The sequence below is a fragment of the Lichenostomus cassidix genome, chromosome 3 (genome assembly GCF_008360975.1).
Source record: "Lichenostomus cassidix isolate B80296 chromosome 3, HeHo_3.0, whole genome shotgun sequence".
NCBI lineage: Eukaryota > Metazoa > Chordata > Aves > Passeriformes > Meliphagidae > Lichenostomus > Lichenostomus cassidix.
In genome coordinates, this window is record NC_139483.1 from 24,430,153 (window position 1) to 24,448,375 (window position 18,223).

Here is an 18,223-nt window from a genome sequence, read left to right on the forward strand (position 1 = left end):
CAGCTAATCCCCCGTGAGTGGCTCTCGCCAAAAGATTTCTTTATCCCCTTGACTGAAAAAAAAAATAACAACAGAGTTAACAAGCCCAGTAAAAATCCATGACTCAGGCAAATCCTCAAGGATCAAGTGGGGAGTGGGAGGGAACATAAACTAATCCAAGAGTCCAAAACGTCTTTTGCCAAAGCCTTTTATAAAACAAAAACTTCACTAGGTTCTCCTCGTTAGTGGCGATTACAGGGGAGGCATTTCTTTCTTTCTTTTTTAACTAAGAATCTCTTCTCAACAACACAAACAAGGGTGCCCATTGACGTGGTGCAATGCTTTCTAATCCATCTGAGCAGCTGGCTTTGTGTGTCTTTTATACATACTGATGGAGGAAAAAGGAAGGCTTCTCGGGGAGAAGAGCCTCTGTCTCCTCAGTGAAAATACTTGTTTTACTGCTGGATGGCCTGCAGTGTTCCTAGGGAATAGATACATTTTTTTTTTTCTTTAATAGAAACATTTACAGTACATAGTCTTGAATAGAAGCAGTGACTCACAGAACTTATAAGGGATAATTTCCTTCTTTTTTCCCCAAAAGAAAATTACAAACATCTCAGACGTTGGTTCTGCCACTAGTTTTCAAATCTGCAAACATCAGCCCAAATTTCCTGGCATTAAAATAAAGGCACAAGTGATGCCACTACATTTCAGTAGATGCCTCACAAATGAACAGGACAAGGCAGGGTGACACGTACACATGAGCAAGCAAAAGCTTCCTGTGTACAGAAGAGCCTGGATATACCTAGGAATTGCCTGCAATGCCAGATCACTGTGTTCATTCTCCAGGTCTATTTGTGGGGTCCTATGCGGGAGAGATGAACCCTGAGCTGCTGTGATACCTTGCAGTGGTTCCTAGCTTGCACCAGCACCATGCAACAGCTCAGAGCTGCAGGAAGCAAGCAATTCCCTCAATTCCCTGTCCCTGCTGTGTGGCCCCATCTGCTCCTGAGGGCACCATCTCCAGCATTCACTTTTCCTTTCACAGAGCAAATAGCCAAAACCCATGCAAGCAGCCAAAAAAGAAAAAAAAAAAATACAACTAAAAAGAAGAGCTATCATTACTACAACAAGTGGGTATGAATACTGACAAGGCATGATCCTTCTCATTGCTGTCTACAAAGTCCTCATAAGGGGGAGAAGAGGAGCAGACACTGATCTCATCTCTGTGGTGATCAGTGACAGGACTCGAGGGAATGGCCTGAGGCTGTTTCAGGGAAGGTTTAGGTTGGATATTAGGCAAAGGTCCTTCACCCAGACAGCAGCTGAGCACTGAACAGGTTCCCCAGGGAAGTGGTCACAGCACCAAGCCTGACAGAGTTCAAGAAGCATTTGTACAATGCTCTCAGGCACATGCTTTGACTCCTGGAGGTGTCCTGTGCAGAGCTAGGAGTTGGACTCGATGATCCTTGTGGATCCCGTCCAACTCGACATATTCTGTGAGTCCCTTTTTGTAGCATTATTATTCTCTTTTGGTTCAAGCTACCTTGCAACACCATGTCCAAGGATTTGTCTTTATATTCCTACTCCAGGGTCTCAGTTCCCAATTGCTCTCCTTTCTCTTTCAAAATACCAACATACAAACTATAGAAACAGTGTTGGACCCAGTACAGTTCTTTTTGCTGAACATTAATTTTTGTGAAAAGCAAAATTACACTTCACATTAAAAACTCATACAGGGATTCATCTGACATGAGTTTCCACAAAACTCAGGAATATTCACTGAAAGCTGGTACAGAGCTCTGAACATACCTGAAGCAAATTAATTTGAAATTTTACACTGGGTAATGTAGCTTTTCCCCACATTTCATCTCCTTGACTAGCTTCAGTTAGCTGAGTTTTTTAGTTTCCTTGTATGAATCATATCAAATAACATGAATGTTGTCTCTCTTCCTGTCTTGCTTATACTTTCTTTTTCCCACGCCATGTCCTTTTAATCAAAGAAGTTGTTTCTGTTTTGCTTTACAGATGAGAGCAGAAAATTTTCCAAACCACCATTTCCTTGGCAAAACCGTGGGCCCTAACCCTAAGTGGAGGGGCACAGGTGTGGGTGCTGTAAGGGGCAGCACCAGGAGGTGCTGTGGCAGTGCAGAGCTCTGTTAGAGCAGGTGCAAGATGAGGCTTGGAGTCAACAGTTCACTGTTTTCTCAAATGCTGTCAGGATTCACAGCTGTGTTTTGACCAGCCTCCATAACCTCATGCCTACATGAGAGCCCTTCTCAGGCACAGCTTCCACTGAGCCCCCAAAGCAGTGAAAGCCTTCAATAGTGCACACTTGGCAAAGCTAATGCAAACACAGCCTTTATGAGCTCCAAAGATGTGAGTCAGAGCTCACCTCTTTCTGCAGACTCCTTCCCCTCCCTTCAAGTCAGAAATATTTCCATTTGCCCGCTGGTGAAAGATACCTTCGAAAGCAATGCATGTTCAGATTGTGTTACATCTGTAAGGACTGCCCAAACATTAAAGACAACACAGAAAAATCGCTTTGAAAGTAGCTAGCAAAGGAAATTTTAACTTAATGAGAAATTAAAAACTCGTATGATTACTGGTCTGTGTTTTCAAGGAACATATGTGCATATCTATAGTGAAACAAATAGGGAGGCATGACTGAGAGCTAACATTTAATCCTAGAAACTTTGAAAAATAGTTCAGTCATTGTTTCAAAGGTCCCAATCTTTTCCAGAGTTGACAGCTCCAAGGGTAAAGTCACTTAGCCTTGTTTAATGCAGGAATGAAACAACATGGGGAAGCACTGCACAAGACAGCCTGGGCAAAGATACACATCTTCTGGGAGCAGTCTAGCTATGGTTTTCCTCTTAAGCCAGTTTCCCCTCAAAGCTGTATGTAAAGGAAACAAAAAGTTGGATATACTTAAGACTTTTTAAACATAACTAGGCTCCTTCATTTTTCATGTCTTTCATTTGCTGGGGCTTTGCAACTTGCCTTCAACCTCCCCGCTGTGAAGTCCTCAGTCAAGTCAAACCTGTTTGCCCTTTGTGTGTGTGCGAGTGCCCTTAGACCCAAACTCAGCCAACAGTTTAGAGTAAACAGACCTACCCAGGGAGGAGCTGGAATTTGAACTGCAAATCATATGTGTCCCAAACAATTACTCCCTCTCCAGGTGAGGGAACGCAGCAACATTTCTGGTGTCTAAGCAAATTTCTCCGCAGCAGTTTGCAAGATGGGAGCTCGGTCCTTTTTCATCACAGGCAGGGCAGTGCCTTAGAGAGACTCATCAACAAAAAAAACCTGCTTAGCTAACTAGTCTGCTCCTTATGCTTACCTACTGCTAATTTGATGAGCTAATATTTTAAGAACTGTGAGTACATCCCGGAACCACCCTCTTACCTCAGTGATAATGTCTAAATCGTTCTGCTGAGTATCTTACATAAGACTTGCATAAGTGATGCATTCTGCTTCTGGTAAATTTGGTTGCTCTAGCTAATGAGGAGTACCACACTGTGAGCTTGCCAAACTGCAGAGCTGCAGATTGACCAAAACTGCACTGTTTGACACATTGCTCATCCTGTGACTGACCTTTCAAAGAAGATTAAACCTAGGCAAGCTATTGAAAAGCTTGAGCAAGCTGAGACCTGGCAACAAAGGCAAACACAAGCACAAAGGAATCACAAAGACGAAAGAAAAGGGTAGGAATAAATATGAGAGTGATAATCTCTCCCCATCTAAAAGAGCAGGGACCAGACACAGACCTGAGCATGGAGGGGCTTTGGCATGGAGCACCAAGGTCTCCTCCCTCTACCTCCTCCTCTCACCACCACTGGTTTAGGGATGCTCAGATCTGGACCTGTGAACTCACCTGCTACATATGCATGTTCTAATTACACTGGATAGTCCACTCATCTCTTGACCACATAATTTAAAATGTAAATGACAGGTCTCAGATAAAGGCTACCTATTTGTGAAAAGAACATGTCCCATGCAAGACCTGCACATCCTGCTCCCCACAGGAAAACATCTCTCCTCTGCATTGACTTAGAAGATTTCTCTGAAGACAGGTCAGGGCAGTGGAGGCTGAGAAGTATGAGCTACCTAATTGGTGTGGAGGGGGATCAATTCCAGGTTGTAAACTGGAGGAGTAACTTCAGAGAGCTCCATTAAAACCCTGGGTATTACTCATTATTTCATTTTTTCTGACTCTTTTCCCAAAGCACAAGGATTCAGGCTTTGTATGCAGAAATGCAAGAAGGTAATTTGCACAAAATATATGGGCTACATTTCTCATACACATCCTATTATCCTTTAGTCAGAACCCAATTATACTTTGACTATCACACAGATAACATGTATGACCTTTTTTATGTAGAGTGTATGAATAGCGTTACTTAAAACTTATACTAAATCTGTAAGAAAGGTGGCTAAAAAATAAAAAAAATAAAGCAACCCATGAAACTCACAGTGGTTGAGAAATACACTAATGAAGGTGGATGGTGCAACCATCATTTGCCTCCCTTGTCATTATGAGGCAGTTCTTATTACGTGATCACACACTGCCTAGACTCCTGCCTCATTCACTGCATAATTATAATGAAAAGGAAGGTAAAGGTTTTAGCATGAAATGTCTTGGAAGGTTGATTTAGGAGTCACATAAGCTTTGCTTATAAGACACATAGCACAGTCTACACAGAAACACAGTCAAAGCTAAAAAGCGTATCTTAAGCACCAGGTATTTTATTTGATGTGACCGGCCTGGTTATATAACAGGGGGCCTGCCTAGGAGAGGCACGAACTTGGGATCTCAACTTGCTTGTTGTTGGCAGGTGCTACGTTGTGTTGTGACCTGTTCCAGCCACACCTATAATCACACAACGAGCTACAGGTAACTCCTGAGATTGCCTTTTATCTTTAATCGCTTCCTGTTCACACTTCATTCTGCCAACACCTCCTGTCAGGATTATTGCTGTTTATTTCCCATGAATATCTAAGAATATCATTCATCCCAGCAATAAAGGTTTCCATGCAGTGAGGCATGTTTCAGAAGTGGCCTGCAGTATTTCCTAAAAGGTTACTTGACTGACTTGTTGGTTGGGAAAGTAAACAGGAAGACCTACATTGTCTGTCATAAAAAGCAACTGTCTTAGGCAGGCAGAGATCACTGAAGCAGTTACTCCAGTGTAGTTTTCTAGAAATTAAAGTCTCATACGTAGGTGAACTCACCTACCAGTAGCACCACTATGGGGCCCATCTTAAAAGCTCTTAGTTAGGTTGACTTGTTTCTTCTCACAAATGCTTGGATGACACACAGTTACAGATTTTAGATAAAATGCATTTGTCACTGACCACTCAGACACGAGATTTCTAACAGAAGATGGTTTTATTTAGTTTATGATCCTAACTGCACAGTACAACAACTGAGTCAAACCACAGCCTCTTAGACCATATCTCCATCTCCCACCTACACATAATGATACCTAAGTGGTCAGCCTAATTGCTTACAAGACAGTCCTGAAGAGCCTAGTAACTAACTTCTCTCTCATGAGGGCCTACAGGTGTCAGCAGCAATGAGTCCCATCATCCATGCTACACCCCACCACACAACCAATGCAACAGATGGACATCATTGAACTTCAGGAAATGTTGTTTGACAAACATTTTGAAATATCAGAATCTGTTTGGGAGGCCATATGAAAATTTATATCAGGGTATTTATAGATATGAAAACAACTCCTTCATTGAAGATACAAATAGTAATATAGAGAAAGAAACAGAAAAATGAGGGCACACTAAATTAAACCATCAGAAAATAACCCTGAAACAAAGAGGAAAATGACTGTTTCTTGCACTAGTTAATATTCAGCTGTGGAGGGTATTGCTACAGGCTACTGCAAATGTCAGTGCTGAAAGCAGTCCAAAAGCAACTGCACAAAGCCAAATGAGAGAGATTCATCAAGGGCTACTAAGCTCAGGGATACCAATTTCAGCTCCAGAATGTAACACTATTGAAAACTGGGAGAGTTTCACTTTTAGAAGCACCACTAAGTCTGTCTTTCTCGTTTAGCTCATTATTCATTACTGAGCACAGTCAGAGGCAGGACAACAGGAGCTGTTCTCATATTATCATGATGCCCATTAAGCAAGGGTTCCCAAGTAAAGCTTGTCTTTCCACCATTCTTCATACACTTCCTGTCTCCACTAGACCAGACACAGCTGTGATAACCTCAGCCCTGGTGAAGGACTGCCAACAAATAGCATCAAAATGACAGACACTAGATGCGCTAGAGCCTGCAAAAGTCAGCATTCAGCCCCTGTTCAACATCTCCGTCAGCTCCACAGAGTCTGACCAGTGAGAATTATTATGCATCTTCCATTTCACACACTCTTGCTCTCATTCTCTTTCTCAAGTCAAAATTTTGCCATTGACCAGACTTATCTGCTCCCCAGGATAACAAAAGTAACATTTCATCCTCACAGCAGTTATGGGCACTTTCCAGCGTTGCTTTTTTCTTCTTCTGTTAAAAATCTCCCACTTTATAATTGACATAAGCTGGAGTGGTTTTGACTGCTCTGTGGAGCTTCCCCTACTGCCGTTACATAGTTTCATAACTAAGACTTCTCTGCCTGAGTCAACCTAAAACTACTGAAAATGTAAACTATTTCAAAATTAACTATTGCCAGAAATAGTCACATTGTTTTCAGACAATCTTACTTTTGGCAAACACCCCTTGAATGCAAAAACTGCAGAATTTTTAACTCTCCACCTATCCTTTGTCCTCATTAGTATTCAATATTACTGGTTATTGCATAACTCAATAATGAGTCGCAATTACACCTTTAAGAGGCTTTCAAAGGGCCAGTACTCTCCCAGTGTGTAAACTCTTCATTTGTGTATAAACTGGCTACATTCTGCCTTATCTCTTGCAAAAATGTACTTAGCATTTACTCTCAGTGTCTCCACCTTCTTCCACTTTCTGATGGGATCAGCATTCCACATAGCCAAAAAATAAGGAGAGCTACATGAAAGATCAAAAGAGAGCCCTGTCCTGTTGGATGGACTGATTTACCACAGCCCTCAGGAACTTTCACTCTCCTCACTATGCAATATAATATCTTGTTTTAACTTGGTACTATTGATTTTCCTACCTATAAATTAGAGCACTCTCCTCTGATGCTGAAAAACGAAGCATGCTCACCTCTTCCTTCTTATGAATAATCTTAGACAGTAGACAGGATGTGACTTCATGGTTTTGAGTAAAACAATATTGATTTTTATGAGTCTAACCACAGACTATAAATAATACATTACCGATTTACCCTCATACCACGGGTGGCACTTTAGCATTCTCTTTATCACTATGCCATGAACAAATGAAAGATAGAAAATAGTTTGCCACATTCATGTAATTGTGGAGCTGCGGAACACAACTGCTTTGTACACAGGAAAGAGATGTCAGATTTTGCTAGTGCTTGGAGCAGGAACAGAAAAATTATGCCCAGCAACTTCAGAAGAGCATCACTCGTTAATGACTGAGTGGTGGTTCTTCTGGATTGCTATTGGAGAAACAGCTATCTGCAGAGTACAGAGAACCAGGATGAATTGGAGTACACCAAACACTTACTCTTTAACAGAATTCAGGCAGTCAACAGACTCTAAACTGGAAACTTGTTTCTTAAACTTCCCTCTAAGAAGGATTTTATAAAATGGTGGGATCTCATTCCACAGATAGGATCTTTGTCTAACACCTCATCCTGTGAGATATCAATAGAGATTTTTAAATATTGCAAGTAATTGAACGTGTAGGGAAAAATGCTGTCAGCAACAATTTTGTCAGTTTTTGCCTGGCTGGTTGGTTCAATATTTTGGTAGACACATTTGACTTCCACAGTGTGCTCCCTAACTTATCTCATGCAATAGGAATTTTAAAACCCAGAGTGTATAATGGTTTGTTTTAACTGATGTCACCAAGATATACAAATACCTCTTTACAACAGTGCCCTGAGAATAGAACAAAAATCAATCATTTCCATATGAAAACTCACTTCTTTAGATCTTCCTTTTGGGCAGCTGAGTTCTTGTGTCCTCTTCCTGCAATAAGCAGAAGGACACAACCCAACCTAGAGGCTATGTGTCCAAGCATGTTTCCTTTGGTTTTGGATTAATCCTTACAGCAGGCTTTTATATGCTCTGAGAAATGTATGCTGCTATAACTTTGCAGCTGCTGCTGGCTGCTGGAGCCTTGTCTGAATCCAGTCCAGTGTAGGTCACCAAGAGCCAGTGCTGAAACAAGCACTTCTTCACTCTTAGAATTGCATCATCACATCAGTTCCCAGCAGAGTGTCTTATCACTGATCATCTGGGGACAGAGATTTTTGTCAGCTTGCCAGATGGAGCTTAGTAGGGCAAGAACTTTCTGGAATACCTGAAGGAGGGGAAAGCTATGTGTGGCTTTCTCTCTCATTTTTATTTTTACTGAAAAGTAAAGCAATCACTGTGAGCTTTGCAGGAAGATCCTCAGGGTTATCCACAAAACCAGAGAACCTCAAGTAAGTAAAGGTCTAAAATAAAACAAAACCCAGTAACAAATGCATTGTTTTCTCTTGCTTCTGACACAATACATCCCACTAAGCCCCTAAACCCAATACTGAATGTATTTAATTGTGATTATGCTGAACACAAGATTACCGGAGCCAGAAAATGTCTTGGACTTGAATCAGCAATTGTTTTCCATTTTGAAAACTTCACAATGAACATGGCTGGAGACTTGGCTTCCACTCCCTGAATGAAACCAAACATCAGCTCTGGGTCCCAAGAGTCCCAAAACTGAAGTGACCCAGATGCTGCAAAGGTCAATGCAACCAAGAACCACCACTGAATTTACTATTTTTGTTATCATAATGTCTTTAGTCCTGAGCCAGGACCCCTACTGCATTAAGGAATGTGCAAGTCATCTTGAAAAAGCAGTCCCTGCACCAAAGACCTTACAGCACAAGTTTTAGCAATCTTTATCAACCTTATCAATTCTATCACAGAACAAGCAAGGGGGGCAGGAGGGACCTAGTAACCCAAAAAGAAGCATATACTGGCACAATGAGCATTAGTCATGGCTTACCACCAACTAATCACAAAAAATATTTTCCAGTAACTGTTCTCACTTTTACTAACAAGAGACCCAACAGAGTTTTTTGGGTTTGTTTTTTTTTTTTTAACCTCTCTGCACTCTCAGTGCTGAACCACCTACAGACAGAAAGCCCTTTTATTTACTAGCACCATGACATTTTGCTGCATCTCATGCACTGGGTAGGGGGAGGGGAGGTAAACCATGGCAAGCCAATCAATTAGATGCAGATTGGCCTTTCTTTTCATAATGAAAGGGTTTGGGCTTTTTCCCCTAAGAGTGAGAAGACTCCAAATCTTGTTCTTATGAGATGTCAATTAGGTCTTGTATGTAAAAGCTGAGGGCAAACCTACAGTTCTCAAAAGCTCACCAATTCTTCCTCTTTTGTGTTTTGTTCTGTGCCTGCTGCTCTAAGTGCATTCACCAGGCCAGCTTTTATTAATAAGATCTAGCACTCTGCAAAATAGTTCAGAAAGAGCTGGGGATCTTCTGTGTGCTATTTATTATTTTACTAAATTTGAAGAGTGCTAGGCCTACATGCATAAGTTCCCAAGTCTCCTGCTGGGTTGGAAAGGCAAGCCACCAATGATGGTATAAGGTACAAGGTGCAGTTTGGCTCCAAAGGAGGGACTGTGGACATGTCCTGAGGGCTCTTCTCCTGATGGCAGAAGTCCTTTGCTCAGCCAAGGACTACCCCATGTTGGCTGGAGCACTGTTGCTATGTGATTCAGTCCACCACTTTTTATTTCCACCTTGGGCTGGGAACTGCAGAAAGGGATTGCTCTTTAGCTCCTCTAGCACAGGGATGGTTTGGTTCAAACCTCTGGAATTCCTGGATCCTGCAGAAGTCTTCAAAAATGCAGAAGGAGAGGCTGGACTCACCTTACAAAGTCTTGCTACCATAACACACAAGCCTCTATCCTCTATTAAATTAGAGGAGCCTTCTAATTATAAAATTAAAAAAGGCCTTCTCCATTTCTCCCTAAGCTGAGAAATGCTAGGTGAGCCAAGAAAAGTGGATTCTTGTACTCTAAAAGAACATGTCCAAGCAGACATGAATCCTTTTGCTATTCAAAGCAAGGCACTGTTTGTGAGCTAACCATATATCCCCCCATAGTCACAGTGCAAGAAAAACATTCATTCCGTGTTTGACATGATACTATAATTCTCCAGGCTTCCTCACTATAGTGGGTTCAGGGTAAATTCCCCGTTTATCCTGCCCTTACAGTTCCCAACAAATGAGTCCTAAAATGACAGAACACCATTTCACTGAACTAACTAGCTGCTTTTGGCTTTCTTCTCATTTCTCTCTGTAACACACAGGGCCTTTTATCTTGGGGCTGTCTCCTCCTGGGCATGCCTCCAGCTATCCTCAGTGCCTGCTGCACATGACCACTGTCTATGCAATATCAGCATTGCTTTAAAAGTGTACCAAATGCAGGAAAACAGTTCCTTTCTCTCCCTCTGACCCCCCTTTTTTAATAAGAATTTTTCCGTGTGGTTAGAGAAATAACATCTGGAATTACTGAAGGCTGCCAAAATGAGAGAATGAAAACAATGAGTTGAGTCACACTTGAACCTGCCAACTTCATATAATTCAGACCTTCTTGAGGCAGCGTGAAAAGAAAAAAAAAAAAAGTTTTAGTTTGCTTCTTACAAAGTAACTTTTTAAAAATCTGCTGATGTCAGTTACAGAGTTGGCCAAGTCATAGAACCATGGCGTGGGCATTCATCCTTGGAGCACTCTGATATCACAGTATTTCTGTGTTTCATCTATACATATCCAACAGCAGATCAAGGTTTCTCTTACTAAGCAGAGTCCCACTGAGCTAGTGGAACCCCTCCCAGGAAGAGATGTTGAGCCTCATTGGACCTTTTTGTTCCATCCCTCAACGCAGTGCAGGGAATTTGAAATTGTCCTAAAAGCCCCTTTGTTTTTCACACTCATGAACAGTACTGGTAAGCTGTGGTACACTTTAAAATGGTTGCATACTGTTCCAATGTAGTCTCTAAAAGATCAGGCTCTGTATGATGCCCTCACCCTTATTAAGGACATGACATTTCTCTGTCTAGTCTAGGAAAGATCTTCAAGTGTTTCCATGAATTTCTCACCTCTTTTCACCTCAGTTATGCTGTGCAGCACACAGGCCCGCCAAAGCTGCACTGCCAGGACCCATAGAATGAAGAGTTAAACTGTTTCATGAAACAGGAAACTCAGGTGATACAAAACACCAGCAAAATATTCTGTGAAAAAAATCACAAATATGAATCAAGCCGCACAGCCTGAGGAGTTTTCCATGGAATTTTAATGCAAATATGTGTCAGGTGGAGGAAGAAAAGAGCAAGCTGGAGTCCTGCATATATGAGAGAGAAGACCAGCAAAGCACAGCAATCAACAGACAGCAGAGAAGGATTTGTAGCAATATTTTGGGAAAAATCTAAGAAAGAGCTCTGGATAACATGTTTAGCTAGAAAGAAGCACAATCAGCCAGGAGACTTTCTCCTGCTGATTAATACACAACATGTTCAGGGATTTTTAGATATTGGTTGTAATCTGCCTGAATCCAAGACATACCAAACTTCATCATCCATCCATTATTTTTTTCTCCTTAAAGAAACCACTCCAAAGACTTAAGTCTAGCTGACTGCTAGGTCAAGCAGGGTTGCATAGCTCATATGTAGGCAAAACACATGAAATTATTATCAATCCCATGTAGTATCATCTGACAATGGAAAAAGATGATGAAGAGTCATGCAGGATTACCACAGGAGATGCTAGACTCTCATCATGACAGCAGCTACAGTAGCAACTCTTTTACAAAAGTACTTTTACTAGTATTTCAAAGAGCCCTTAGAAACAGCCCCGTTAGCATTTATACTAACGTTCCCCTTGTCTGACATTATCTTACTGCCATCATTACTATTACTTCTGTGGCAGGAGCGGGTGACACTCATAGCAGCTTTCACAGCAGTATCCCAGTGTGACAATTCCACCCTGGCTTCAACAGACCATTACTGGCTCAGGCAGAAGGCACCCACTCTCCTGCTTTCATTTCACAAAAGCTGCCATTTCATCAGGCTATGTCAAGCCACTTTCTGCACAGCTATCAAAGCCCCTTTTCCTCAGTGTAAAGCTACTGGAAATTCTTATCGGGCTTGCCCACTCCATTGTTCCACGTGTTATCAGAGAAGTCACTGCACATTTAGCACGTATCAGTTTTTTTCTTTTCACTAAGTCCCCTGGCAACAGCTCCAGCAGCTCTCCTCGCCTCAAAGACTTCAAACAATCCTACCAAGATGGCCGAGCAGCTAGAGATGCATTAACAGAACTCCATTACACGGGTAGACCTTTGTTCCAGGATAAGGCAGGGTAAGACTCACTGTTTAGTTTAAAAGCCCTCATAAACAGTAAGCTAAAAGAACCACATCTAGTTCAATATCAAAATGGGAATGTCTACAAGATGTGGCTACACTGATTTAGTTTTACTCTTTTAAATTCGCTCCTTATCTTATACCAAGAGTTTTCCCATTTAGACAGTGCTAGGCTGCTAAACGGTACTTAACCACCCACAATTTTGTACTTATTAACTTACTGTCATTTAACATAAAATGCTTAGGCAAACCATGAGAGAGATCAGAATTCTGATCCTCATATTAAAAAGAAAAGGGCTCCAGGCATTAGATTGTGAAATATGATTTCCCAGGATATATTAAATTCTGTGTCAGTGTTCTTTTTGATATCACAGAAAGTCAAACCTCATTTCATAAGAGGGCACTTCAACATGCTTTGCATACAGCATGCTTTCCCTTGATAAAGGCTCTGCACTGCAGCAAACTTGGAATTTGATCAGAACCTCTGGAGCACCCAGCAGTGGGTGTGGAGGAGAGCAAAACCCACACCATGAACCTCATCTCACTGAAGTTCCTTAGATAGTTTTACAGCAAACACAAACAAGAGGAACGAGCCAAGGGGCTCAGCAGAAAGCATCACAGGCTTGAATTATGCTGCAGGAGGGAGTGCAGATGCAAAGGCTAGCTGGTACAGCACATATCACAGGGGTATTAGCATGTTAACTATATTTCTGCAAGAGCCACAGCAGAATGACAAAAAAAGTGTGCATTTAGGATCATTGTTAACCAAAAGGGTACTGAGGTCTGAACTTTTTCACTAAACTTTTTCTGTCAGTCTAACTACAGAAGAGCTATTGAGAAAAACTTATGACCAAAATTAATTTCAATGTAGGTGTTTGAGCCTCAGAGATTCTCAGAGTTTCAGAGGGATGTTTCCCTAAGTCCTCATGGTCTTGCATAATTTGTTCACATGTTCCTTTAGCTTTAGCATATTTTGAAATGAAACAAAGGTTGAAACACAAAAGCATAATCATTTACAAGAAAACCTACTGTGACTGATATTATTAGAGAAAATCAACAAGAGGCTGCACAGAGAAGAAAACAAAATGGAAAGAGTGCCCTAATAATCTGGGGATTGACAAATTACCAAGAGACACCACCAACCAATCTCAATTCCTCCTCCTCCTCTGCTTGGGCACATAGTTCTCCAGAAGTCCTGAAATAAATGGCTACTATCCTGAGATTAACAGAGTAGGTTTTTACCCAACAAATTTAAAGCAAAGGTCTACCACTGGCAGTCTGTCTCTTAAGTTCATTACCTCAGTTGTGCCATGCTCTGAACCAACCAGTATAGGTGGCTGCTAAATTTGCAGGCTGACACAGCCACATGTGGCATGTTAAGCCCCTTCACAGGGCTGTCCTCATGTGATTGCAATTGCTGGATAGGGGCAGCCAAACCAAGGGTGACATGGTCAAGAGCCTTTCACCATTGTCCAGTTTGCCTCAAGCTGGAGCATCCTCCCTGGGACACACTGCCACACCACCTGCACTGCAGTGAGGTGGTGCTGGCAGAAAGCTGTAAGCCAGCGTCCTGCAAAAATATCTGCTCTTCCTTGGAAGAAAACCTCACTGTTATGTGACCTGGTCTTGCTTTAATGCAGTCACTGTAGCTGAGTATTTTCTGTGCTTCTCCCAGACAACATGCTCTGAATAAACAAAAGTGAATTTTCAGGACATTTGTATCAGCAGATCATGACTTATAGCAAAAAGAAAGGTCTCCATAGCAGACCATATTAAAAAAAAAATAAGGGATAATACCAGGGCAGGGCTTGCCCAGAAGCCAGCAATATTGATGGTTTACTGCAGAGCACTCTAGAAGTGGACTCAGGACAGTGGACTTCAGTAACTACTTAGCCAAATATCCAAGATACAATCCTGTATCTTCTAGATCAATTTATATACTTATTGAAAACTCTCACAGGTAATTTAGATAAAAAGCAATAATATGAGATTATTTGTTTTATCAACATCATTTGTTAATTAATGGACCTCTTTATGTTTTGTTACAGATTAAGACTCTTCCATATTAATTCTTGTAAAACAAATTGCAAGCCTCATCTCCTATGAAATTTTATGTCCTTTTACCCTCTCATACAGTAGGGTGCTTTGTAAATTGTGATTATCTTTTATCACACTGTTCTTTTATTTGTTATAGCTCATTTTGATGGATATCTTTATGTGTGATTTGATACTTGCTTTTTTAAAAAGGACAGAACACACACAGTATCAGAAATTTACTTATATTTAGTCATTGTTCAATTGCTTCTGTGTTTCAAGCTTCCCATTGCCCTTACTGAAGATCACCTCTAATGTAGGAGGGAAAAGGAGGTGGAAAGGGAATATTTATGAGTATCATCAGATTCAGTATTCTTTGTAAGCCTGTGTTGTCTGAAAGAATACATGAGACAGTATAGATATGTCTCTCTCTCTCCCTTTTAGTATTTGCCACCACAGAAAAAATAAGAGTGTTTTCCAAGGAAAAGTCATTATTTCCAATTAAACTGGGACCATAGTTTTGTCAGCTGGGCAAACTACTCTGCTGTAAATTGTGCTGTTCTGAGAAATTACAACCAATTTGAAGGTCTTTGTAACTGGAACTACAAAAGTGGCCCAAGTTTCCATGTACACAAAACCACTACATTAGCTGCACCAATAATTTCTGGGGTTTAAAATATATTTTAGTCAATATATCTGCCAAGTCCTTATATCCATGAATGGAAAAATAAACTATGAGAGGAACTAAAGAATTGTTTAACAAAGAGTTAAGTAAAAACATTTGAACAAAACAAAAAGCTTTTAGTTGACTTTTTATGAAGAGTAGCTATTCAGAGGGAGCAATGCAAGATAGAAAAAACCCAAACAACTCTGTAAAATACACATGCTCCTATCCAACTTCTCACAAGAACATTTTTAAAGCATCTTGCAGGCTTTACAAGTATCTTGGGGTGATTTTATGATGACACTCTGTTCCTAATTGTTGGCTTTATACCAAGAAATGGGCCCTGTTGTTTTAAGCAGGATCCAGGGGAGGAGGAGGAGCTGGGGGAACTCTAGCCCAGGCTTCTTCAAGCCCTCACTCTCAGTGTGCTCGGGGTGTGGTGCACACACGTGTTAGCTTTTTGCCTTTAACTAGCTTTGTTCTTGTTAGCTGAGAATCTTAGGTTACATTGAAGGTGTAACCAAAAAGTAAATATTCTATTACCATCTCTTATAAGCTGTTACAAACAGGTGGGACAGGGGTCTTTATCTTCAGCATGGCTCAGCCCTGATAACACCCTCCAGGGGGCTATCTCCACTGATGGGCCTTCAAGGTTTTCAGGAGTGACTCATCAACCCATTGTGAGATGCCCCGCCCAGAGGGGAGGAACTGAACATTCCTACCTGCATATAAACTGAGTCTTTGGAACACCGGACCACAACTTCCACTGGATTCCCAGAGGAGAAGAGCTCAAGAGTCACCCCTGGACTGCCAGAGACTGACCAGACCTTTCTGCAGGATCACCATTCCAACAAGACCATATCCATCAGCAGGTCTGCAGCCAATGGGATAAGGTTTTGAAGATTCAGTGTCTAAGAGTTATTAATTTTTTTTTTTGTATTACAGGCAGGGGCAGGCAGTGGCGTGCGGTGGCCATGGCAGTGCTGCTGGAGACCACAGTGGGTGACCTGGTCATCGACCTGTACACGGAAGAGCGGCCCCAAGCTTGTCTGAATTTCCTGAAGCTCTGCAAAGTCAAGTACTACAACTATTGTCTTATTTATAATGTACAGAGGGATTTTATTATACAAACTGGTGACCCCATGGGAACTGGCCATGGAGGGGAATCCATATTTTGTCAATTGCACGGTGATCAAGCCAGATTTTTTGAGGCAGAAAAGGTGCCAAGCATCAAGCACAAGAAGAAGGGAACTGTGTCAATGGTGAACAATGGCAGTGATCAGCATGGATCACAGTTTCTCATTACCACAGGGGAAAACCTGGATTACCTTGATGGCATACATACAGTATTTGGAGAAGTAACAGAAGGCATGGATGTATTGAAGACAATTAATGAAACCCTTGTAGATAAGGATTTTATCCCGTATCAGGATAAATCATACAGTAATTTTAGATGATCCATTTGATGATCCGCCTGGCTTATGTGTTCCTGATTGCTCCCCAGAACCTACAAAGGAACAACTCAATAGTGGCAGAATAGGAGCAGATGAAGAAATTAATGACACGAAAGGACGGTCTGCAGATGAAATAGAAGAAGTTCAGGCAGAAAAAGTAGCAAAAACTCATGCCATTCTTCTGGAAATGGTGGGAGACTTACCAGATGCAGACATCAAGCCACCAGAAAATGTGCTGTTTGTTTGTAAACTGAATTCTGTGACCACAGCTGAAGACCTGGAGATAATATTTTCACAGTTTGGTCCCATTAAGAGCTGTGAAGCGATCTGAGACTGGAAGAGTGGTGAATCTCTTTGTTATGCTTTCATTGAGTTTGAAAAGAAGGAAGACTGTGAAAAAGCTTACTTCAAAATGGACAACGTGCTGATAGATGACAGACGGATGCATGTGGATTTTAGCCAGTCTGTTACAAAGATGAAGTGGAAGGGAAAAGGTGGGCATTGTACCAAGGAGGATTTCAAGCACTATGAGAAGAACCGTGACAAACCTTCAAAACTTCTTCTGAAAGAGAAGGTAAAACCAAAGCAAGATGCAAAGTATGATCTTGTGCTGGATGAGGATGTAGAAGAGTCTCACACAAGTGAGTTGCAATTGGCTAAAATACCAAAGAAGAAAAAGCACCACCACTCTGAAGATGATGACAAGAGGGCCAAAAAATCTAAGGATTCCTACCAGAAACTTGAAGAACACTGTAGGAAGAGGACCAAGAGTGAGAAGAAAGGCAGGCATCGGAGGTGCAGCCATTCTCAGTAGAGAGACTGCACTTACAGCAGACAAAAAGACAAATTACACAAAAACCACCCCACTACAACTACAACACAAATTTCCAACTATCATTCTACTTAAAAACATTATTTAATACTTTTTGCCCATCATTTCTCCTAATTAATGTCCTTATCTCAAAGTACTCATGATTGTCCACATTCTCCACCAAAAATGTCTTGGTTTGACCCTGGCCAAACTCCAGACACCCATGACATCTGTTCACTCACTATCCCCTGCCACAGCTGGGCAGAGGAGAGAAAAAAGAAAAAAGGTACCAAGCTTATTTTCATGTTCATAAGTGAGATAAGGAGCAGGAGAAAAACACTTCAAGGGCAAAACAGGCTCAATATAGAGTTACAAAGAATTTATTACTATCAGAGTCAGAGGAGGATAATGAAATATAAAATAAACCCTTAAAGATATCATTTTTCCCCTCACCCCCACCCTCCTTCCCACTGACAGTGCAGGGGGGGGCAGGTGTGGGGGTTTGGGTCAGTCCATCACGAGACTCTTCTTCCACTGCTTAGGGAGAGGAGTCCTTCCCCTGCGTTGCTGTGGGGTCCTTCCCACGGCAGACAGTTCTCTGTGAACTTCTGCAACGTGGGTCCATCTCACAAGCACCAGTCCACCCAAACCCGCTGCAACATAAAGACCCCCCATTGGCAGGCAGTCCTCCCAAAACTGCTGCAGCGTGGGTCACTCATCCACAGAGTGCAGTCCTCCAAGGCCAGGCTGCTCCAGCCTGGAAGCAGGGCCCCCTCTC

At 41.7% G+C, this 18,223-nt stretch overlaps 1 pseudogene; it reads left to right on the top strand.

The window, feature by feature from the left end:
• The first annotated feature begins 16,116 nt into the window (after positions 1 to 16,116).
• Positions 16,117 to 17,556, top strand: LOC146439297 (peptidyl-prolyl cis-trans isomerase-like 4 pseudogene; annotated as a pseudogene).
• Positions 17,557 to 18,223: the final 667 nt, after the last annotated feature.